General features: G+C 32.9%; 1 pseudogene; it reads right to left on the reverse strand.

Annotated features, from left to right (window-relative positions):
- The window catches only part of LOC105624797, a 26,730-nt pseudogene continuing 1,254 nt past the window's right edge, over positions 1–25,476 (reverse strand).

Raw genomic sequence — 25,476 nt, forward strand, 5'->3', positions numbered from 1 at the left:
TTAGGTAAATTCGATTTTTGTTATTTTAAGATATATGTCTTTAGGGTGTTGAATAAGTACTGTGGAAATATATTTTAATTTTCTTGGGGTTTTTTCACAAACATCGAATTTATAATTTCGTAAAAAAGTAATGAGTCCCATTTTTAATTGTAATAGACCAAATCGTTCACCTGTAAAATGTTATTAATAATAATGATAAAGTGATAATAATAATAAAATATTGATGATAATAATAATAAAAACTGTTATTAACGTAACAAAAATAAAATTATTATCACTGTAACAAATAAATATTCTAAAAAAAGATCTCGCTCCAATCACCTTGATCTTGACATATATACTACCTTGATCAAAAAGTTCCCGGAATTCATTCAGAAAATTCAAAATACAAATTTTATTCATCAAAAGTGATATTGTCCCCTCATCAAAGTACTCCCCATCGACTGCAATGCACTTATGTCAGAGCTTGATCCAACTCTCGAAACATTTCTAGAACTCTATTGTCGGTATATGTCGGTGATTTTTTGATCGAAAACAGAAAAAAATCACCATATCAGGTAAATTCGGTGGTTGTTGAATGGTATTCATTTCGTTCTTGGTCAAAAATTCACGGATAATGATGGCACTGTGCGACGGTGCGTTATTATGGTGCAAAATCCACGAGTTGTTTGCTCACAAATCCAAAATCGAAAATACGTGCAGAGGTAGATGTACTCAAGACGGCGTAACTTTTACAAATGTCAAGCTATAGTGATAAAATTTGGTGGGAATGTCAATGATAGATGTGGCAACCTAACCAAAAAAACAGAACTCAAATCAGCTGACTCAGAGCATCACCTGGTGGTAATTCCAGAAACTTTTTGATCAAGGTGGTATATGTTATCAAGGTCATGACCCTGAGCAACATTCAAAAAGTTTTATACTATCGCTCAGTATTTATTAAAAATTTATACACATTCATGATATATACATTTTCGACTGTCGATTTTTGTAGTGCAATTCGTATAGATCACGAGCTGATATTTACTGAAAATGGCGTGACTATCGCGTAAGTCATAATGATTACCAACAGATCTATTCTGTAACTCTTAACGCAAATTTCCTTAACATTATAACGCAGCTACGCAGCTTTTTTACCATGATGGAAGAGCTGCGCAGCAGTGTTATAAAGTCAAATTTCCAAATTTTTTTGTATCTATTTTTTCCTGACATGCAAACATGTCAGGAAAACCTTTTCCTGGCCTCAAACAGCACTGCGAATCGTTTGATTAGTTCCTTATTTAAATTTATAATTTTAGCAATTTGTTCAATTTCGGAAAAAATCTAGCTGTGTTTCCGTTTCATTTAAATTGACAATCCCGAATCCTGTTTAACAACAACGAGTATTCTGAACTTTTTCTAAAAATCTTCTTGGATCTTTTTTTTGGGCTTTTTCGTTGTTTCTTAAAAACGGAACCGTACCGATCACGTACCGATTTTTAAAATAATTTTTTAAAAGATAAATTGTATGAAGATTAGACATGCCAAAATTGTATATAGATTTATTTATATCCTTAATCAGTAATTTGTCTATTGTATTCATTTTAAGATTTCGCACTGTATAATGGACAAGTTGCACAAGATGTCTCGTTTGAAAGAGCTGTACAGCAAACTTTGTCATCAATCATTGTAAATAATATTTCATAAGTAATAGTTATATTTTGATATTGCCTCGGAACCAAATTTTTTAATTCGTCTTTCATTCTTTGGTCTCATTTTTCGAAATCTCTTTATTTTCTTGTCAAATTTAATCGAACGATAATATCGAATCGAAGAAGTTTCATTAATCTACAAAACTCCATTAGTACACAAAACTTGATTACTCAAATCGGCATGAAACTCGTCATACGAATATAGTTGTCCGATTTTGGATTTTCGTATTTCTGTTTATACATACTTTGATTCAATGTTCCATCAAAACTCCACTTACAAGTCATTTTTCATGTGTATATAAGCTTAATTTAAATTAAGAAATTTGAATACGAAAATTCGAAATCGCACAATTATATTCTTATGACGAGTTTCGTATCAATTAGTAAGCGATAATGGAAATTTGTGGATAAATGAAACTCCTTCTTTGACTCGATATTATAATTTTTAAATGAATACATTGTAAAGTTGCTTAAGGGGATGTTGAAATGGTCAAATTATCGGGATTTCGCAGATCGATATAAATCTCCGAATTTATGAACGCGCAGAATCAAAAATTCTTTTACAGGATTAAAGTAGACGCAAAATTTGGAAGTGCTGCAATAGATTTTATAATATTTAAAATCGAAAAAAAGTTAAAAACTTACATTTTTTTCAACTCGTAAAGCTGTCACCTGGCATAGATGTTTCCTTAATACAAAAATTTTATAGCTCATAGGGATTACACGATAATGCACCATTCAGCGCATGACGTGTACAAACAATACTGAGTTATAAAACTAAGATTAAAAGCTTTAAAAAAAAAAGATTTATATCGATCTGCGAATGACATGTATATGAACGCTGAGCGACGACTCGGAATGGTAAACAAATTGTATCTAGCAGTAGGCATTCGACCTTCTAAGAGATGGTGTTGCAATATGTTAGATAAAGACAGATGATGTGTTTGAGCGAAACACAACGATTAGTATAATAATATTATAATAAGTATAAGAAATAAATGAAAGATGTTACTACTATCAAATTTGGAATAGTTTTATCGGTAATACAAACTCCAGCATCTCCTTAATAACACTTAAAAAAAATTATTCAATTCTATCAATAATTGTCTGAGAAAAATCACCTACTTTTTCAGCCTTTCAAGATGGTGTACTCCCTTAAATATAACTCGATAAGTTCCGATGATTGGAAACACTAATTTTCAATTTATTCGTTTTATTATTTTAATAAACTAGCTCTATATGATCTTGATCTAGAATTGCTATCATATCTTTTTAGCATCATATCTTTCATGATTTTTTTACCTTTTTGTCGTTTTGAAATGTACTTTTTTGTGAAAATGAACTGTCAAGCATGTAAGAGCAAATTATTGTTATGTATAACATGCTCTTTTGATACACATAATTGTAATATGCATAACAGACATTAAATGGTATATAATCTTAAATATATAATCTTAAATGGAAACAAATCATACCTTTCTTGTAAAAAACTGTGTATACTATTTTTAAACAAATAGAAAAATATTTATTATAGCAAAGAATATTGTTTTATTTATTTTTATATGCATTTATTAGATTAAAATAAAGTTTTCTTTGAGAAAAGTGATTTGATTTTACTGTATCAAATTAATTTAAAAGAAATAATAACTAATGGTTATTTTACAATATGCTTTTTGTTTCCTGTTTCTTGTTTTTTTTTACTATTTTTTACACCTTGTCTTTTTGTTTCTTATTCGGTTTTTTGTTTTTTGTTTTCGGTTTATGTTGCCCGAAATAAAAGTTAATGAACTTCGAAAGAAATATATAACAAGAAATACAATTGTCGATAAAATGCGTAGGAGAAAAAAGCAAAAAACAAGAAACAGGAAACAAAGAACATATTGTAGAATTAAAGGATTAGAGAAACATGTAAATGTAATTATTGCAATCAACAATAATTAAAAACTCAGAAATTACCGGCAATAGATAAAACTTTTATGGAAATATTAGTTGCTTTCCATTTACATCGATTCTCAGATATCGATTCTTACTTGTGACATCATAATTCAATTGAATGCACGTTTCTTTTATCTTCTAACAAATAATTCAACTAAGTTTTTACCTATAATCTGCAATTTTTATCTACAATCGACAAGATCAAGTGTAGTGAGTCATAAACACTTTAAAAATGAGGTTATGAACTTGTATTGCCATGTGATAACTTTTTACCAAAGTAAGCAAGTCATTTGTGAAATACTCAGTCTCAGGCTCAATTTCTCTTGTATCTAAATAGAAAGCAACTATTGAAATTTCTATATATGTTTCAAGATCAAGGTAATATATTCGCTGATTGGAGTTTTAATATATTTATCTAACAATAATAACATCTTCAATCGTTATTAACTTACAATGTATTGTTAAACTGAAATTATTGCTTTTTATTACGTACCAATGCAATTTCTTGGGCCAAATCCGAAAGGCATGTAATGCATTGATCGTCTGAATCGAGCTACTTCATCGAATCTCTTAGGATCATAAATTTCAGGTTTGGGATATATATCTGGATCGAAATGAATACTATAGACAGGTATATGGATTACTTGACCTTTTGGGATAGTTAGTTGAGAATTTCTAAAAGTATAATCTGATGAGGCCTGTCTCGTGATTATGTCAATTACTGGATATTTTCGCATCGTTTCTGTTAATAATCATTTCAATAATCATTATAAAAATTAAACGCATCTTAAAGCGAGTTCGATTTATAATAGTAAGATTGACTTTAAAATGCAGCAGTTTACAAGATATTAATTGTTTACGATTTTCCGTGTACTTTATGTATCGCGTTCATAAACGTAATCTACAAGAACTCTGCGTGGTCTCGCGCGTTAGATGCGAGATCAGAATGTTGAAGATCCTATGAACGAAATCCTGCTTTTCCTTTTTTTCTGAAATAAGTGAAATTATTAATAAACATTAGATCAAATATTTTTATACATGTATTGAAATTATATATATATACTTCTAAAAGTTTTTAATTCAATAATTGTAAAGGAAAAATGATTTGATATGATATCGCATCGATTCGATGGAAAACTAGCACTTTATATGTAAATGAAATCTGTTTTCCTTTAAAAAAATCCGAGAAGAAATTATACTTTTGTAATGATGTCATGTTATCGATCACTGTTTTGTTTTAAATGTTTTTTTATAACTATTAGCCTAATTCTACAATGTGCTTTTTGTTTTCTATTTCTTGCTGTTTGTCTCTTGTCTTATTAACCAAAAAAATAAAACAGCAAGAAACAGAAACAAAGAGCATATTGTAGAATTAGCCTTAAGCTCTAATTCTACGAGTACAATGTGCTTTCGTTTCCTGTTTCTTACTTTTTGCTATTGTATCTTTTTACTTCTTATCCCGTTTTTCGTTTTCTGTTATTCGATAAACGTTAATGAACTTCTGAAGAAACAGAAAACACACATCAAGAAATATAATCGTTGATAAAATGATCATAAAGAAGAAAAAGGTAAAAAACAAAAAACAGGAAAAAAGAGCACATTGTAGAACAATCATTAAGCTTATTCTACAATGTGCTTTTTGTTTTCTGTTTTTTATTTTTTGCTATTTTAATTGATGATTTTGTCCCTTAATTTCTTATCCGCTTTTTTGTTTTATGTCCGAGAAAAGTTAACGAACTTCGGAAGAAATAGGAAACACGTAGCAGAGAAATACAATACATTGTCGATAAAATGGTTGCAAAGGGAGAAAAAAGCAAGAAACAGAAAACAAAGAGTACATTGCAGAATAGACTTTATCATCCAAATGTATGAAAATTTTGATAACAATTTGATGAACAAAATGAGATGATTAATTTAATTATGAGAATGATGCCAATACAATTTGGAAATAACTTCCGTTGCACGGATTAGCTCGCCGGGGTGCAAGACGGGAAACGGAACAGATTCGAATCGGAGAAAGAATACTCGTATAATCCCAGTAAACGAGAATGGATTAAAATGGATTGAAATTTTTTTTATCCGAATGCGTATTTTAAATAGCGAATACTTTTTTTTGGATCTAATTGGATTCAATTGGATTCAATTAGATTCAATCCAATTGGATACAATTGGATTGAAAAACTGTATTTTCTATTCAAAATTTTGAATTGAACAGTATTCACAATGCACACATAAAGCTAATATCATTTTTAGATTGAAAGGCATAAAAAAGGCATAATAAAGATATGCTCCATGCAATTCCTATAAATGAATTAAAATTCATTTAGGATTGAAAAGCATTCATTTTAACATTCGTGAATCAATATTTCTGAAAATCTGAATCCATTTCAATTCATTTCAATCCATTCTCGTTTGCGGAGGTATTAAGTGAAATGACAATTTATTATATCAAAGAAATGACAATACAAAATGAAATAAGTTCGGATGGTAATATAATACAAGATGAAAGGACTTTGTAGAACAATAGTCAAAGTCTCGCTACAGCGTTTGATTAATTAGAAGAAAGAATTTTACAAACTGATCAATTAAAAAACGTTTTAAAGCATTTGCAACATGGCGTTGATATACCCAATGTGATACAATGAAAGCGTTCAAATTGACAAAGCGACTCACTGAGCAAATGAATATAATTGGTTGTTACTTACAGATCCAATCAATCTAACCATATTCAATTGTTCGGTAAGCATATCTAACCGCTTTGCCGTCTTGAACTCGCCCTATAATACCGACTAGAGTGAGTGTTTCTGCGAGGCGCGAAATATAGTAAGCGTGCGGTATCGTCGCGAGGTCTGTAGATTAATGGCTCCGGCACACCAGCGCGATGTTCGTCGCGCGCGACACGCGATCCAATGAGTGTACAGTTTTACCGATGTTTTCATTCCAAAGTTATATTCTCATTGAGTATCGCGGCGCGAAAAGAAAAGTCCGACGCGAATGTGAGTAATACCACATATACCAGTACACGCTGGTATGTCACGCGATACGGTGCGTGAGCATAAATCGTGGTGAACGCGACGAGCGTGTCTAATAGCGTTTTTCATTGGAATGCATTGAGTGTACACTAGAAACTTGTCGAGTGAGATGGACACTGCCCAAATTTATGGACAGTGCAAGTTTTTTGCACGCCCAATGAAACACTCGCGATTTGATGAATGCGTTTAGTGGCGTGCCATTTTTAATTTCTCAAACGTTGACATTTTTCGATTGCAGATTACAGAAATTAATCATTTAGAAGTTATAGAAATGCCTCCGATTCAATTTAAAGTAAATAATTTTGGAAGTCCCTTCAAAAAAAAGTAGCAAAGAAGATTTTTATCATAAATTATTGAGTAAGCGTATATGTATTCCGTCAAATCGTATAATCTATAATCTACTTATAATGACTATAAAGAAAATTTGTTATGAGCTTATTAAAAAAAATCTTCACTATACGAATAATATACTACTAAATTTTTTATTACACATTTTTATTACACATTTACACATTTTTATTTGTGTGAATTAATATTTTCTTATTATGTTTTCATACGAAATTTTCGTTTATAAATAAGTATACGTAGAGCATATTTCGCATACAAATTTGTCTGATTTTTAAAAATTCAATTGATTATCAGATTGAAATTATTGATTATTAGACGTCTGAATTTTCCTAGACATATCCATTCATATATTTATGAATATCATGAAAACCACAACGTTTCTGATAATCCTAGCTATAGATTTCCAAGGACATGGGAAAATGATACAAATTGATTATGATCTCTAGATATCTCTTTGGTGAAAACGAACAGGTATTCAGTAAAGCAGCAAAAAATACTTTTTTGTATTGTTATTGTTTTTGTAATTGCATAAGTAAAAAGTACCTTAATTTATTATTGAATACTCTATTTTTTTACTAATAATAGCTATTGACAATTAAGTTTTTATAATAATTTGTTTAATAAAATATGTTGAAATAATATGTTCTTTACGTTTTATATTTTTATTTACATTTTTATTTACATTTTCCTGATGACATATGAGAAATATTAATGTATTAAGATTGTTGAAATATGAAATGTTTTTTGGAAAATATTACAAAATATAATATTTTATTATATACATATATATATATATATATATATATATATATGTATATAATAAAATAATATATATACACATACATACATACATATAGTACACACACACACACACACACACGACACGACACGACACGACACGACACGACACGACACACACACACACACACACACACACACACACACACACACACACACACAGCTTCACAGGGAGAAAGAGAGAGTGGGAAATTGCATCACATGAATGCCCACGTCCAATTAGGACCGGAGTCGCGTGACCAGTTTTCTCCAATCTTTTCCACGACTGGAGCTTTAATGCCTATGTCCAATATGAGGAGACAGGTCACGTCATGCAATTTGCATTCTCTCCCTGTGAGGTTCTCTAGAATATAGACACGATATCTCTTCACTAACATTATAGGGCATACGCGATACCCAAAAGAAGTTGAATATTGGGAGTACAAAATTAGTTCGGTCCGTTTTTTTTATATTAAAAAATGCATTTATATCAAAACAAAATGAATGAACAGACCAATTAAAGTATTGTCCATCGCTGCCTACTACTTTTTCCCATTCTCTCAGACAATTTTCGAATTCCATCTCGAAAAAATCGTCGACTCGTCTTTGGAGGCGATCCAATTTTGGAGCCAATTTTCAATTTCTGCGAAAGAAGTGAACCGGTGACTTGCTAAATCGTGCTGCATCCTTCGGAACAACTAGTAATCAGAAGAAGCAATGTTCGGAGAATACGGTGGGTGCGGTAAAACATCCCATTTGAGCGTTTCCAAATATTTTTTTACGACTTTAGCGACATGAGGCCGAGCGTTGTCATGAAGAAGAATAACTTTATCATGTCTTTGCTCGCATTCCGACCGTTTTTCTCGCAATGTGCGATTCAAACGAATCAATTGTAGCCGATACCGATCGCCCGTAATGGAATCGCCAGGTTTCAGCAACGTATAATAAACAAGATCCTTTTGGTCCACCAGGCAACGATTGACCGCTTAGCGTAGTATTTTTTCTTCTTGGAGTTGTAAAATATCCATTTCTTATCTCCAGTCATAATCCGATGCAAAAAACCTTTTCTCTGTTGTCTTTGAATCAGCTGTTCGCAAGTGAAAATCTTCTTTCAATGTCTCTCGGTTTCAGTTCATAAGACATCCAATTTCCTTGTTTTTGAAAAAATCATTCCCATGGCTCTCAATCGTACAGAAACGGCTTGTTGAGTTACCCCCAATGATTCTGCAAGCTCCTCTTGCGTTTGACTCTGATCTTCTTCGAGTAATGCCTCTAATTCTTTATCTTCGAATTTTTTTGGCTGTCCAGAGCGAGGCTTGTCTTCAACGCTGAAATCTCCATCCTTGAAACATCGAAACCATTTTCTACATGATTTATCAGTTGGAGCAGTGTCACCATAAACTTCGACAAGCATTCGATGGGGGGGGTTCAACCGCACTTTTCTTCCAATTAAAGCAGAAAATCAAAACCTCCCGCAAATGCTGCTGGGTTAACACAAAATTCGACATTTCAAACATAGTAAAAATCAAGGTTTTTGTATGAAACTCAAAGCGATATAAACTGAATATTAGCAGATGTTTAATCTCTCTAAAACCGCCAATATCAGCTGTCACTATGAATCATTCACAATAGCTGGAGCCATCTTTAGGAAAACGGACCGAACTAATTTGTACTCCCAATATATATGTTAATTTTATTTTGTGGGCTGGCGGTGGTATTTTAATGAAAATCTCATTAATACAGCTATGAACTTTTGAAAATCCTGCAATCTTCAATTTTATTAAGTTTTTATTTTGGAAATATTACGTTTTTCGTTTATAATTAAAAAATCATCATCATCACTATTTGATGACGATGAAAGAAGATCGAGTATTACTAGCATATGATTTTCATTTATATCAATTCCTGCCGCCATATTTGCATCCAATCGACACCGTCCCTCGGAGCTAGATTTTTACACGAAAGTGCGAAACTCAGCATTAGATTTACCAATGAAACAGCGCGATCTTCGTGCGCACTAAAATCCTTAATGAAACATACCGTGCCTAATGCGCATAGTGTATGCTAGTTCTCCCAATGAAAAACGCTATAAGACGTTTGCAGCGCGCTGGCGACCGACGGTTGAGAAAGCTTAGCGGAGGTCGAGAATATTCAACTTCCTGATTACTGTCGGTCGCTTGAACAGAAATGCGGATGACGGAGTTTCTCTTTTCAGCTTAATGGGAACACGCAGAGCGTGCTCAATCCCCTTGTTTTCGCCTTCTTAGTGGAAAACGATCGAAGTCGATCGGAAAGCGTATCAAGAGCTCTCAATAGAGACAAAGTACGCCTTACCCGCCTGCTCTGGACTGGCACTGGAATCGATAGTAACATAACAGATCGGAATACTGGCTACAATAGGATCTGGTTGGCACGAGGATTGTCAGGAAAAAGAGAACTGCGACGAGGAATACAATATCTTTTATAGTCGTAAAATAATGTTTTCTCGTCGGAGTTCGGCAGCGTTTGGCCATAATATATATACAGTATATACAACTTTCTGTCGATACTTTTGATGTTAGTGTTTCCCAAAATGGAGTGCGAAATAAATAAATTCCCAGTAGCGCCATCTGAATTTCTTTCTCAGTTGTTCTTTATTTTTCTTTACCGCTCTTTCTCTCTCTCTCTCTCTCTCTCTCTCTCTCTCTCTCTCTCTCTCTCTCTCTCTCTCTCTCTCTCTCTCTCTCTCATCTCTCTCTCTCTCTCTCTCTCTTTAGGTCATTTGTACATCAAAGTTTAATCTAAATGTAATAAACTAAAAGAAATAGATAATTGTAATGCACTGCAAAATAAAAAAAAATACAAAAATAAGAAGATATAAAATTATATAAATGTTGTATGATACAAATATTATAATTAACTGTAAAAATATTTTAATTAACGACTGCAGCACACGATATTTATTTTTCTGCTAAATCGCTTGCGTTTTAATAAATTATTAGAATTGCACTACACAAAACGCAGATTTTCTAGTTAAAACAAAAGCAATTCAGTTGGAAAACAAACAACGTACTTAATCGTACTAAATCGTTAAAGAGAAACAATATTTAAATGGCTCTGAAAGAGAGAACGGAAAAAAGAAGTGAGATAGAAATTTAGATGATGTTACTGGGCAACTTGCTTATTTCGCATGTTGCTAAGTTCGCGCTTCATTTTGGGAAACATAAATCAGAAGAGTTGCGCTACTGTATATACTGTGGTTCCTTACTGTGGACTTCCTTTACCCGGGCTCCCCCACGAGTATACCTTTTAGCGCTATCTCGTGGATCGGGGACTCGGCGATACTCAGTCGTGTTCGGGTTTCGCGGCCGAACACGGAGTCTTCGTTGTGAGTTGTTGTCTGTAAATTTTGTTTAAAATAATGTTGGGCGCACCGCGGCATCTAGCTTAGTGAAAAGCCAGGAACGATGCATTATCTGGGGGTGCATCGTTACAATTTTCTACAAATCAAAAAACTTTTATATGTTATGCAATTTAAAAATAGCTTTTTATTTGTTTATTGAATAAATGATGAAGTGATTCGATATTCTTCCTACAGTTGTTGGTTTAATGTAAAATTTTTACAAGTACATGTATAATTTCAATTATATAAAAATGTTTTTGTCCTATGTTTATTTATAAACTTTATTTATTTCCAAAAAAATTGTGAAAAAAAGAGAACATAATTCGATTGTGCAATCTTCAATCTTGGCCTAGTTTCCACCGAGAGTTTAATCCGGATCAGAAAGAACCAACACCAACTATAGTCGAGTATTCCCCTGTTACAATCGAACAATAGGGAAATGCTCGACTGTAATTGATTGATTCTTATTTTCCATTTTGATCCGGTTTAAATCCTCAGTGAAAACTAGGTCATTGTAACCTCGCACCGCGAGACCAGGCCGAGTTCTTGTAAATAATGTTTATGAACGCGAATATACAGAGTGATTTAAAACAACTTAAATATAAAGAAACATATTCCTGATCGAATTTCGACAATTTTCCTTTACGAAAATTTTGTCCGAAGCTTAGTTTTCAAATTACAAGAAGAAATAGTTAGCGTATCACAGAAATGATAATGGAATCGACATCGAATTGATATCGATTCCATTATCCATTTCTGACTGGGAAATCGCGTAGGAGACGGGCATAGTGACGTTCATGATTAGAACGCTTTATGCATGGCACACACTGATCGGATGCATTCACACGTTTATAAAAACACGTTTCTTGTTATTTTTCCCCTTATTATACTATTTTTTTATCTTTCACTTACTACTTTACTTAAGCTACTAAGTACTTTAAATAAGCTAATTTCATTAAATTATAAATTAAAATGATGAAATTAAAATGAATGTTGGATCCCCTTTGAGTATCGGATTGTTTGTTTTTTTAATTATATTAATAAAATTGTTAGAGAAATGTCAAAAGAGTGAAATTATACAATAATTACGTAACATAAACATTATAAAACGATTATTGACATGCAAATTATACAATTATTTCAGTATTTCAAATTCTAAGAGCGTTTCTTACAATTCGACATACTGAAATATTTGTTAGACTTAAGTGTATGTTAATAAACATTATAATATTCGTGGCACGCAATTATCTAATTTTTCACTTTTACAAAAATTTCTCTCAATTTTATTTGCATTGTCGCACTCGTGGCATTTATTACATATTTATGAGAAGTTTTATGAGAAACGCGATCGCACACTTCTTAGCATTCAAAGAATTATGATTACTCTACAATATACTTTTTTGTTTTCTGTTTTTTGCTATTTTTACATTGTCTTTTTGCTTTTTATACGATTTTTATTTTATGTCGCTCGAGATAAAACAAAAGTAGCGAACTTCGAAAGATACAGGAAACACAAAAAATATTTATCGACAAAACAGTTGCAAAGAGGAAAAAAGCAAGAAGTAAAAAGCAAGAAACAAGAAACGTAGCATGTAGAATAATTTTTGTGAATATTTAAAACAAAAATGTAACCTAAATATACTTTAAAATCTTATTAATTTACGAAAACGTTTAGTTTCGAGAAAAACGTGTTTAAAGTTTTACAATCGATTAGTTCATGCATCTGATCATATGCTACTCTATTACATATTTATTATAGTTCCGTTATGAATTTCAACATAATATTTTAGAGACATATTTTTAAGACTCTAGCATTACAAAAATGCAAAAAAAAATTGACTTTTTGAACCCATCACAGTGTCATTAGAATTAAGTAAAAATAATAACGATAGTACCATTCTTGTGTTTTATTTTTTAAAAGTTACTATTATTTTTTTAGGAAAAAAATGTTAAAATAAAAAGACTCAATGAAAATATAAAAGGTGTATCGTATTATTACTTACTTAGTAAAGATAATTTATTATACTTAGATTATACTTTTTTTACCACTTAGATTTTTTATTTGATACACTAGTTTTTTTTAAATATATATCATCTAGATTTTATCATATTTAGGTTTTATCGTTTATTTCACAATTAATTATAATGAATGAATTACCTTTACAGATTGTATCCAGATAAAACATCGTATTTATATCGTCAAGTGTTATTTCTCCATTACTTTTTATGTACATATTTCTTATTTCTTCACGAAGTCTATTTTGAATAGTATGATTTAAAGCTAATTCATACAATGTGTTACATATTGTTGTAGCAGATGTATCAAATCCAGCCAAGAAGAGCATAAATAATTCACAAACAAAACGTTGATCCGACATTTCTGCAAAGAAAAAATACAAAAGTTGTATATTAATTGTTTACTGATATCGTGTTACATATAATAATATTCAATGCATATTTTAAAATAATGCAAAAAGTTTATGATAATCTTCTAAGATAATTGCATTTATTTCAAATATGCTTTAAATAAAATTTCTGTAATATCTCAAAAATCTAGTTTTATTATCTTAAACATACAGGACTGTTATACTGACTCCTCTTATTCATATACATATTTGTATCAATTTAACTTATTATGTTAACTTATTATGTGTTCGTGAAAATTATATGACAAATTTTTCACAAGTTGATAACTATGAAATATCAAATATATAATATAATAGGCTCAAGTATAATAAATAATAATAGTATAAATAATAATAGTATAATAATAATAGTATAATAAAATTAAATAAGATTATGTTAAGAAGAGCTACAAGCCAAAATAACAAATATTTCGACTCCGATCAGGTTAAATATATCTTAGTATATAAAATGGTTGAAGTACAAAGGCAAAATAACAAAGATTATTTATTTAAAAAATTTGATGGCAAGAATAGATAACCAAAGAATAGATATTAGATATTTAGGCCATAAATTCCATTCCAAAAAAAGAAACGCTGAGTACGAGTGCAAAATGTCGCTTATAACGTCATTTAGTCATTGGTTTAATTCCTTCTAATGTAAATAGTAATTTAATTCCTTCCAACATAAATAGTAAAAAGAAAAATTGAATTCTATAAATATATAAAGGTGGACTGTATAAAATTTGAAATATATAAAAAGTCAAATAATATAAATTGGGTGGTACAGTAAAAAAAATGAATATAAATTCTATAAATATATAACTGTATGAAAGTGGATTATAAAAAAATTTTTAGAAAATATAAATAAAAACTTAATAATGATTCTTATAAATAAAAATAAAAATGGGTAATTGCAATATGTATAAGTGTAATCTGCTAATATAGTGTCAGATAGTAAAATTTAGTCCAAAGTGTAAGATTATAATATAATATGATATAAAATATAATGGAAGCAAAATTGCAATGAACCATTCGTTTTTATCAACCAGTGTATAAATGATAAGTGAAAATAAATAGGAAATGAATTAAGCTCGATGTTTGGATTCCTCACAAGTTGAGTGTTAGGAATATGATGGACCGAATTAACATTTGTGATACGCTACTGAAACGGAATGAAATTGAGCCATTTCTGAAGAGAATGATAACTGGTGATGAAAAATGGATCACCTACGACAATCCAACTAGAAAAAAATCGTGGATAAAAAAAGGAGAGAAAGCGCAAGCAATCGCAAAATCTGGATTGACGAGGAAGAAGGTGATGTTGTGTGTGGTGGGATTGGAAGGGAATCACTATAAGCTGTTATCGTCCAACAATCAAACAATTAATTCCGAACTCTACTGTGAACAACTGCAGAGATTACAACAAGCAATTGAGAGGAAGCAGCCAGAATTAATCAATAGGAGAGGTGTCGTCTTCCATCACGACAACGCTCGACCACACACATCTTTGACTCAGCAAAAATGCGAGAGCTTGGCTGGGAAGTTTTAATGCATCCACCGTATAGTTCTGACATAGCACCCTCAGACTATCATTTGTTAGGTCTCTGCAGAACTCTCTTAATGATGTAAAGCTAGCTTCAAAAGAGGCCTGTGAAACTTGAAGCAGTTTTCGATCAGAAACCACAGAAGTTCTATCGCGATGGAATTATGGCTCTGCCCTAAAAATGGCAAAATATTATAGAAAATAATGGAGCATATTTGGTTTAAATAAATTGATTTCAATACTCTAAGAAAAACACATTAATTTTACTAAAAAATCGCCACGAACTTTTTCCCATACTCAATATTAATCCGATGATAATATGCCGCCGTGTATCTCATAGTAGTGCATTGTTTTCCACTTAGTCCTTTGTTACATCTGAGTAACATATTCCTTTGACCAACGCTTCCAGAAAGATTGTTGTAACTGGGTTAATAATTGGTAACGGTTGATGCGATTCGAAGATATCTCCAGAAGTGATGCTTCCCATAGTGTGGGAACATATGGTGGGAAGGTTCACAATGGCTGAAGGAAGATCGAGTGTACTGGCTGAAATCTACAGTTCAACTACTGGTTGAAGTCCCTGAGACGCATAAGAGATACATTATCAATGATAACCGATGATTATGTTGCGTGATCACTGATAATATCGTACGTTTGATCATCTTCTTAGACATAAAGTCAAGTCTTGCTTCATAACGAAGTATATCGAGATTGGATTGCCAAATCCTAATATCTTATTGGGAGTACAAATTAGTTCGGTCCGCTTTTTTGTGCATTTATTTCAAAACAAAATGAATGAATAGATCAATTAAAGTATTGTCCATCGCTGCCTACTACTTTTTCTCATCTCTCAGGCAATTTTCGTGTTCCATCTCGAAAAAATCGTCGACTCGTCTTTGGAGGTGATCCAATTTTGGAGCCAATTTTCGATTTCTGCGAAAGAAGTGAACCGGTGACTTGCCAAATCGTGCTGCATCCTTTGGAACAACTAGTAATCAGAAGAAGCAATGTCCGGAGAATACGGTGGGTGCGGTAAAACATCCCATTTGAGAGTTTCCAAATATTTTTTTACGACTTTAGCGACATGAGGCCGAGCGTTGTCATGAAGAAGAATAACTTTATCATGTCTTTGCTCGCATTCTGACCGTTTTTCTCGCAATGTGCGACTCAAACGAATCAATTGTAGCCGATACCGATCGCCCGTAATGGAATCGCCAGGTTTCAGCAGCGTATAATAAACAAGATCCTTTTGGTCTACCAGGCAACGATTGACCACTTAGCGTAGTATTTTTTCTTCTTGGGGTTGTCGTAAAATATCCACTTCTTATCTCCAGTCATAATCCAATGCAAAAAACTTTTTCTCTGTTGTCTTTAAATCAGCTGTTCGCAAGTGAAAATCTTCTTTCAACGTCTCTCGGTTTCAGTTCATAAGACATCCAATTTCCTTGTTTTTGAATCATTCCCATGGCTCTCATTCGTACAGAAACGGCTTGTTGAGTTACTCCCAATGATTCTGCAAGCTCCTCTTGTGTTTGACTCTCATCTTCTTCGAGTAATGCCTCTAATTCTTTGTCTTCGAATTTTTTTGACTGTCCAGAGCGAAGATTGTCTTCAACGCTGAAATCTCCATCCTTGAAACGTCGAAACCATTCCCTATATGATTTATCAGTTGGAGCAGTGTCACCATAAACTTTGACAAGCGTTCGATGGGCTTCAGTCACACTTTTCTTCCAATTAAAGCAGAAAATCAAAATTTCCCGCAAATGCTGCTTGATTAACATAAAATTCGACATTTCAAAATTAGCAGATGTTTAACCTCTCTGAAACCGCCAAAATCAGTTGTCACTATGAATCATTCACAACAGCTGGAGCCATCTTTAGGGAAACGGAACTAATTTGTATTCCCAATAATATCTGCAAGTCCATAATCGTCCAAGCATCCTTCCTGATCAAATGCATTGGATACATTGGAACAAAATTTCGATAGTTAAAATCCAACACTTTTTAGAATGTCAGTTACTTGCCTTTTTGTTTGAAAAAATTTCTTGTATCGATGACTCTCTGTGATTATGTCAACATAAAAATCTTGAGTTATGATAACAGCCGAGGATGCGTTTCTTCAAAATCATAGACCGTGAAGATCGTATCGCCAGAAATGATGCTGAAGCAACCTTGTATGTAACTGTATTTAAATAGACTGTTGTTATTGGTTGGGCATCGTTCTCCACAGTATATACATTGATATGATTCTGGTTTGATCATTATTTATCGATATATCTTGACTATATCTCCAATCATTACATATGGGTGTTGTCGAAATCATATCAAAATCTCGAACAGATGATTGGATTGTTGAGCCTACTAATAAGCAGTCGTTGAGTGATCTCCCTGAGATCGTCGGGCTAGATGCATCGAATACCACTCGAAACCTTATAGACATCGATGATTCCTTTATAACAGCGTGATTTGAAAGATAATTAACCTTGAGATTTTCATGATCCCTCAACGCGGACATATGATCAAGTTGAACGTACTCATCCATGAATCTGACGTATTATTCTTGTAATTCGCGATTTCTTTGAAAGCGATGCTCCATTTTGCAATCGCTTAAGTGCACTGGCCTCGGAATCACCGAAGACGCTTGGATCTTCCCAGAAGGGCAATGCCATTTCAAATTTTCCCTGGTCAGTTCTTCTATATTCTTGAAGATTTTCTCACACTTTTCGTTTCTTCTCTGGAGAGTAGTTTAGTGTTTGACACTTCTTCAATCTGCTAAAATCTTTCAAGCTGCGATTGAAGCTCTATATTCTGAACTAATTCGCATAGAATAATGTGTAATCTTGATTCGACAGATAATCCAACTTGTTCATATATCAACCATCCTAGTTTCGTTGATTGCAGGCTTGGTTTCCAATTGGATTCTATCTGCTCCGAGAATGTTCCAATAATCAGAAGATTGTTGCCCCCAGCAGCAATTCTATGCCTCGTGACTGATGGAAAGTTGGGTCTGCTAATTCAATATTCTGGAGGTAAGCTTAGGAATTTAGTGTTAATTGATTTGGAAGGAATAAATCGTGTAATCTGATTAACCACAAGGAAGTTGACGTTCGTCTTGTATGAAGTAGTTATTGATGCTATCACCGTTCTTGTCATTCTAATTGTCTTCGTTTCAGACATAACGTTACAGACTTTACGTTCAGACATGAAACGATGACTGACTTAAATAGTATGTTTCGCCTACCGTGAGTCCTAATCGTTCACAGATATCTTTAGTAATGAAACTCGCTTGTGACCTATTATCTAACAGAGCGCATGCCCTATGGAGTTTGTCCGATTTATCACGACTGTGTATAATGTAAACTATTGCAGTGGACAGAATAATCTCAGAACTGTAGCAATTGTTATTTATCGCTTTCATGGAAACCATTGTAACTGGCGGTTTGTTAACTTGAATGCTTGAGTTGCCTGATTTACAATGTATTCGCTGAGACATTATTGGAAGAAATTGTATGTTGTAATTTCCCTTCGGATACGCTTAATTCATTTATATGAAGAAGTATGTGATGTTTCTTCGAGCAAGATTTACAAGCGCGCAATAATTACATCGTGTGTTTCGTACTCAAACAATTGTAACAAACGTTTAGCTTTTTTGCTTTATTACATCGCGATTCCACAGATAATTTTTTAAAATTTTGCAGCGTATATGCTTGCTTACAAAGAACACTCGACTGCTTCATTTGTAGTTCCATGTGAAAGAATTGAGTTATGATTCTTGCTTGTATGCATCTGATTTCTTTTTGGCGCTTTTCTGCCGAACTAATCTTTGACAGCTTTGGTTGAAGGGCTTCAAGATATTCACATCGAGTATTGAGAAATCAGTTGCCTGGTAATGGATGCTTTATCCTGAATTCCTTTAGTTCCTACTCCTTCTTGGTTATGGAATCTAGTTTGCTCGTAATTAAATAGTTAATATCTCACTTATCCGTAAGTTCCTTTAATTACCTTAGTACGCACAAATGGTTTTGAGAATTAAACAATACCTGCAATAACTTTGCCGACTCCTTGGAAATTGGAAGTAGACTGAACAGTTCTTGTACATGATGTTGAATTGTTAAACGCGTGTTTTGAAATCATTTTGTTAATAACTCTAATGCAATCGCATAGTTCTCGTTAGTAACTGATATGGAATGAACTTGAGCCGTTGTGCCCGATTTATGCAGATTTCAGATAGTGAAATTTTTGCATCGAATCTAAAATAGCATTATCATCGACTAAAGCTAAGAACGTGTCATAAAATTATTGCCACTCTTCTAATTTCCGTAAAAGGCAGAGAGATTATCGACAATTTTACCATCGTCTTGTGTTTGTATTGAATTGATGTGGTTCGAATCCTCAATTTAATGGTTCAGATTCGTGTTCAGCTTATTAATCTTAAATCGCAGAAGTTTTGACCGCGCGGCAGCTTGTACAGTACAGAAAAAGACTTCTTCAAACTCCTCTCATTCGGTGATATTTGCTTCAAGGAGAATCGCATTGATCTGTATGACATGAAATTCCTGCCACAGCTCATCGTATTTTTCTAATCTGTGGTAACTTGTAGTACTAATATACCTATTTTTGTCGGTATTTTCATAGTTATCGAGAAATGTTTTAAATCTAGTCGCACGAGATTTCAATGTTGTTCGTTTCAATGCCTCTACAGCTTCCATCTACACTATCAATATATAATAATTCGCAAATACACGTAAGATACTTATTGTCCGCTAATACAAAATCGTTGTCACATTGTTAAGTGTACGCACTGATATACGAATGAGATGACACGATGGCACCAACAACAAACGATATTTGTAGCGACTTGCAGTCAGGGGACAGTTTGTCGAACTACGATGACAGAGTGATTTGCCGAGACAAGATAACAAGATGGCGACTCACCGAGACAAAATGGCACGATGTGCCCGTTGACTTGCGCCTAAATACCGTTGATTCCTTAATGGCTTAGCCTATCCTCAATTCTAGATGTAAAATGTCGACAGACATGGCTAAGGTCCATCTTTTCAGTTAGACTCGACTTGCAGTCGAGTCAACAACAGTCAACAATTCGATCAAGATAAAAACTTGCCTTGAACTCATAGGTCAGAAGTGCTTAGCTGAATTTCAGAAACTTCGCTATCTCACTTCTCAAGCTTCGGTATATTTACCGTAAATCCAGCTCGAAGGACCAAAACTTTGGGGAAGAATTTTAATACTCAATCCTTTCTTAATAACGAACTTGAGATTTATTGTTGCTCGAGATACACAAAATTGAACTGAATTGCTTCTCTCCACTTACAATGTTATCACACTCTCAAAAATTAAAAATGTTACTAACGCCGTTAACATGCGGCTAAGGCGGGCCGCATCGCAACAAAATAACTAGATCGCTAAATCGCGCGTGAGAATCATACAGCGGAATACGCGGAGCGAATACAATGCGGAGCTGTGATGTACAATGCAAGTTTGTGTATGTTCGTGTCGGTATGTATGAACGCTCGTGCACGTGCAAGTACGTGTGTGACGTCTGGCTCGGCTTCGTAGTTGACGGTTTTTGTCGCGGCATGAGTCGCGGGACGCGAGTCAAGAGTGCGACGCGACACCTGATTGATTTGCGCGATACGCAAGTACACGTCAACAAATCGCAGTTTGTTGCGATAAAGTGCGCAAGTTTTCCCCGATGTAATATAGAGAAAATCAATGCATTTTAGATACTCGATAGCCGAGAACATTCAGCAAAAACGAAGAAAACTTCACCTAATTTATCGAGGCCTGTTAGTTTAAGGAACCGACGATCGAGAACATTCAGGAGAGAAAATTCAGAAGAGGGATAAAGCACACTCTATCCTTAGAATTATGTCGGAAAGAAACGGCAAGCAAGCCGGCAGCCGAGAATGCTCGGCGTGATGGAATACCGTCACGGAAACTTTCATCGGTGCTTGCTAATCGATGGTCGAAACAGAGTACACTCTGCCTCAGATATTCCCATCGATGCAGCGATTTCTAGGATATGCCAGTCGATTACTATCTTTGCGGCGCAACAAAAATCGCGGCGTCAACATCAAGAATTACGTCACTGACGTATGAGAAGTCTTTGATTGCATTGAATGGAACTTTAGACATAGCGGAAAAACACTTTAATTTTTGCATACCGCTCAACGTGCTGTTAGGTTTTGCGAAAATTATAAATGCGTGTTATTGATTTTGATACGAGCGCGCAACTATAATTGCTTGGTGGGAAAATCTTTCGACAGATCCGCAGATTGAATTATTCAAAATACAGTACAATGGCGGATGTCTTACGTTATATTAAGCGAGATCAATAAGCTATGCTACGAGCATTGGAAAACGGTCATTATCTGAGTATGAGTTTTCGCTCTCGTATGAGTATACTCTATTACAGAGTACAACCAAACATTCATAGTCCCTCAAAACGGCGACTGAGCTTGAAAAGCCGCAATATAGGTTCTCTCTGTTCTGCAGACTGAAAGAACCGGCTGAAAGAATATCATGTCTCAAGATGCTAGCTAGATTCAACGCTTGTAATTTAAGCAACGTAAAACTTTATCTATAATTTAGAATTTTATTCTTACGATGATTTGAATTTAAAAGAAAATTAAAAAGAAATTCGGTAAAAAGAAATTCGGATGGAAGATATATCATACGTCTGCCAACAGATAAGTCAATCAGACTAGGCGACCCAGAAGGCATAGCATTGTCAAGAGATTCTTGACAATGGAGAGAAAACTCAGATTGCGAGAAGAATATCACAAATTTCTAAAGGAGTACGAAAATTTAGGGCACACTTTCTTAAAAGCAATACCAGATTCCGCAGCAAGAAGAGAGATTTTCTATCTACCGCATCAATGGTAAAGTCAACCAGCACAACGACAAAATTAAGAATCGTTTTCGATGACTCGTCAAAATCAACCACAGGAACATCTTTGAATCAAAAATTGCTAAGTGGGCCGAATCTGCAATAGAACTTGAGGAGTATCATCATCCGTTTCAAAGCACATCAATATGTGATGTCGGCATCAAAATGTTTCGGCAAATCTGGGTGTCAGCAGAGGACCGATCTTCACGGATCATTTGAAGGGAATGCCTCTACAGAGGCACTATGAATATACACTTTAAACACAGTGACATACGGTACACTTGTGCATCCTAGCGATGCGTTATCTATGGCATCCAACTATGCAACCAGAAACAGTACCCGACAAGCAACAGTAGAAGTACTGCTTCACGACTTTTATATGGACAAATAGTTACACCGTGGAATAAGCAGTTAAATTAAGAAGAGAATTGTCAGAGCTACTACAAGCAGCAGAATTTTTATTCAGGAAATGGAGAGCAAATGATGCAACAATCTTAGAGGGCCTTTCGGACATAGAAGACCTATTGATTCTGAACAACCATTGAAGACATTAGATCTGTTTTGGGATCTCACGATACAATTACAATTTTCAGTAAATTTGAGTGAAAGTGACAAAGCAAGCGTAGCATTTTATCCCAGATAGTGAGAATATATGGCCCATTAGAATTAATCCAGTTCTTATTAACGTTAAGATTACAATGCAAAACTTATGGAAGTTACAAATAGAATAGGATGATTCGGTCCCAGCATTTTCTGAGATGGTTTAATTATTATTATTCATTATTAGAGCTTAAACAGATCAAGATACAAGAAGCTTTAATCCATCTAACAGCAGTTAAATATTTACTTTATTTGGATTTGGAAATGCCTCAAAAAAGGCATATGATGCCTGCTTATATTGTGTTTATGAAACAAAGCAAAAGAAACGTAAGTCTCATCTTATATGTTCTAAGAGCCGAATAGCATCACTGAAGAGTACAACGCTACCAAAACTAGAGCTATGCGCAGGTTTATTATTGGCTAAATTAACAGCGGCAGTAATCGAAGATTCCCATAGAAGCGATTTACCTGGAATGATTCTACAATCGTACTTGATTGGATAGCAACAGAATCGTACAAACTGAAAACGTATTACGCAAATAGAGTCACACAGAAATACACTTTTTAATACCATTAACTAAATGGAATCATATGCAGACAGTACAAAATCCAGATATATCCAAAAGCACAGTCAAAGAGCTAATAACCAACGAATTATGATTGCATGGATCGCTTTGGCTTACATGTCCGCAAGAATAGCCCAGTGCATCCGTAAAATTAATTTTTGTGTTATTTCGAAAATAGAAGGTTTGCATTTCCATAATAATTACAAAAGCTTTTAATGTTTATTTTACTATTTTAAATTGATTATGTATTAATATTCGACTAAACTATTCAGGAATTGATATACTTTTACCTTAGAATCTGTTGATAAAGAAAATTATATGTTTTTATTTATTATATCTCCATAATATTCGATATGCGTTTCCTTAAACGTTTATTGGTTTTCATTTGCAAGATATGTGGAATATTCGTATTAAAAAATATAAAACGTCTATTAGTAATAGCGTAAAAGCACTAAATGCGGATGAGGCACTCCGGATCACACATTATATTTAAATATTAATGGAGAATATATTCTTGCAATATTCTCCATTAAATGATGCATATCACAAGATTCTTTAGCATTTGTTTTTGTCTTTTTCAAATGTCAGTTGTTTTTTATTTATTAGTAACAGATAAAGATAATTAAAGTATGTATCTTTAAAAACTCATTTGATGAGTATAACACCATATTGCCACTACCAGAATTGCCTTATGCTTTTATAAGAGGTAATAAATAGCATTAGATTTTATGAAAGAAATCAATATTATGCTTAATTGAAATTAAATCTAGAAAAGATAAAGCATTTGGTGAACTGATCCGCAATTAGTATATGGGCTTTAAATGTGAATAATCATTATTACTTCATTTAACTAAAATTAAAACATATAAAACGGTACCGAAATGAAATAAAGTCATTCATAATGTAATCTTTATAATCAATTTTCTATCAACTTTTTAAAGCAGGGATTTGGCATTTTACAATTACCATCTCCTTGTAAGGCATTATCATCTCGTGATTACTATAAAACAGATTTTAGATGTTTAATAAATGTAAAGAATTTTTACGTACCTACTTTTTCAGTCAATTTTTGGTTTTTCTTTAACTCCTTAAGTACATTAAAAGCATCATATTTGGAAATATTATGTTTTTTTCTGTAATTTACAATATCCGTAGCGAAACGAAAACAAAATTGCATTAATTCGGCATCAAACAAATAATAGCTAATTAAATCATATAATTTATTGTGTGTTACTTTATCTGGTAACAATTGTTTGAGTATATATTTCCATGAACCTTTATTGAATTTTTTCGCATATTTACAAATTTCAATCTCTTTATCTTGGAAAGTCTTGATTTCATAATTTAGTAAACAGACACTAGAGTAGTCAGCGGTAAGTTTCTCCGTCAGTTCGCTACAATTTATATATTTATTCCTCAATAACAGCGAATTGTCCAACCAATTTTTGAAAACCTCCGAGCGTTGTATTAATAAAGATAGCATACTTTTAAGTTTACTAGGTGTGAAAAGTGGCGATAGTTTTGCTTTTATATATTCTTCTCCTTTTTTCCAAAAAAAACGTGTCCATTATCGGTTCAGCCTGTATATAAATATTAGATAAAAATGGTAATTACATAAAAATCATGTATTAAATAAATATAATATATTAAATAAATATAAAATTCGTGTCCGATTCTAATGGATATCTTTATTGATGTTGCATACACTGGCTATACGAGATAGTTCGAAAAGTTTTCCCTTATAAATCTATTAACTTCTATAAATCTATAAATCTATTATAAATTTATTAACTTGGTAAAAAAAACATATGATGTTTGACAATTTCTTTTATTTTTTAAATAATTCCTTTTCAGATCAATACATTATTCCAACAATATTCTAATTTTTTTATACCATTCGTATAATATGATTTTCTTTAAATCTTTAAGATAAGCATTAGTTTTATCGATTATTTTAGTATTTGAATCAGATCTTTTTCCTGGGAGGAAAATCTGATTACATTTCTTTACATTTGAAGAAAGGAAAACGTCACTATCACGAATGCTAAATCTGATAAACGAAAATCAATTGGAAACGCAAATCATGCAATTTTGTGATTGCAATTGAAGAAATGCAATTAGATACATCGTCATGATGGTTGGTACATAATTAAAATAAGGAATGCATAATTTATATGAAATTTTTATATTTATGTAGCCTTATGTAGGGATTAAACTCGTTTAAAATTAAAAAAGTATATATATATATATATATATATATATATATATATATATATATATATATATA

Source organism: Atta cephalotes (assembly GCF_000143395.1).
Source record: "Atta cephalotes unplaced genomic scaffold scaffold00088, whole genome shotgun sequence".
NCBI lineage: Eukaryota > Metazoa > Arthropoda > Insecta > Hymenoptera > Formicidae > Atta > Atta cephalotes.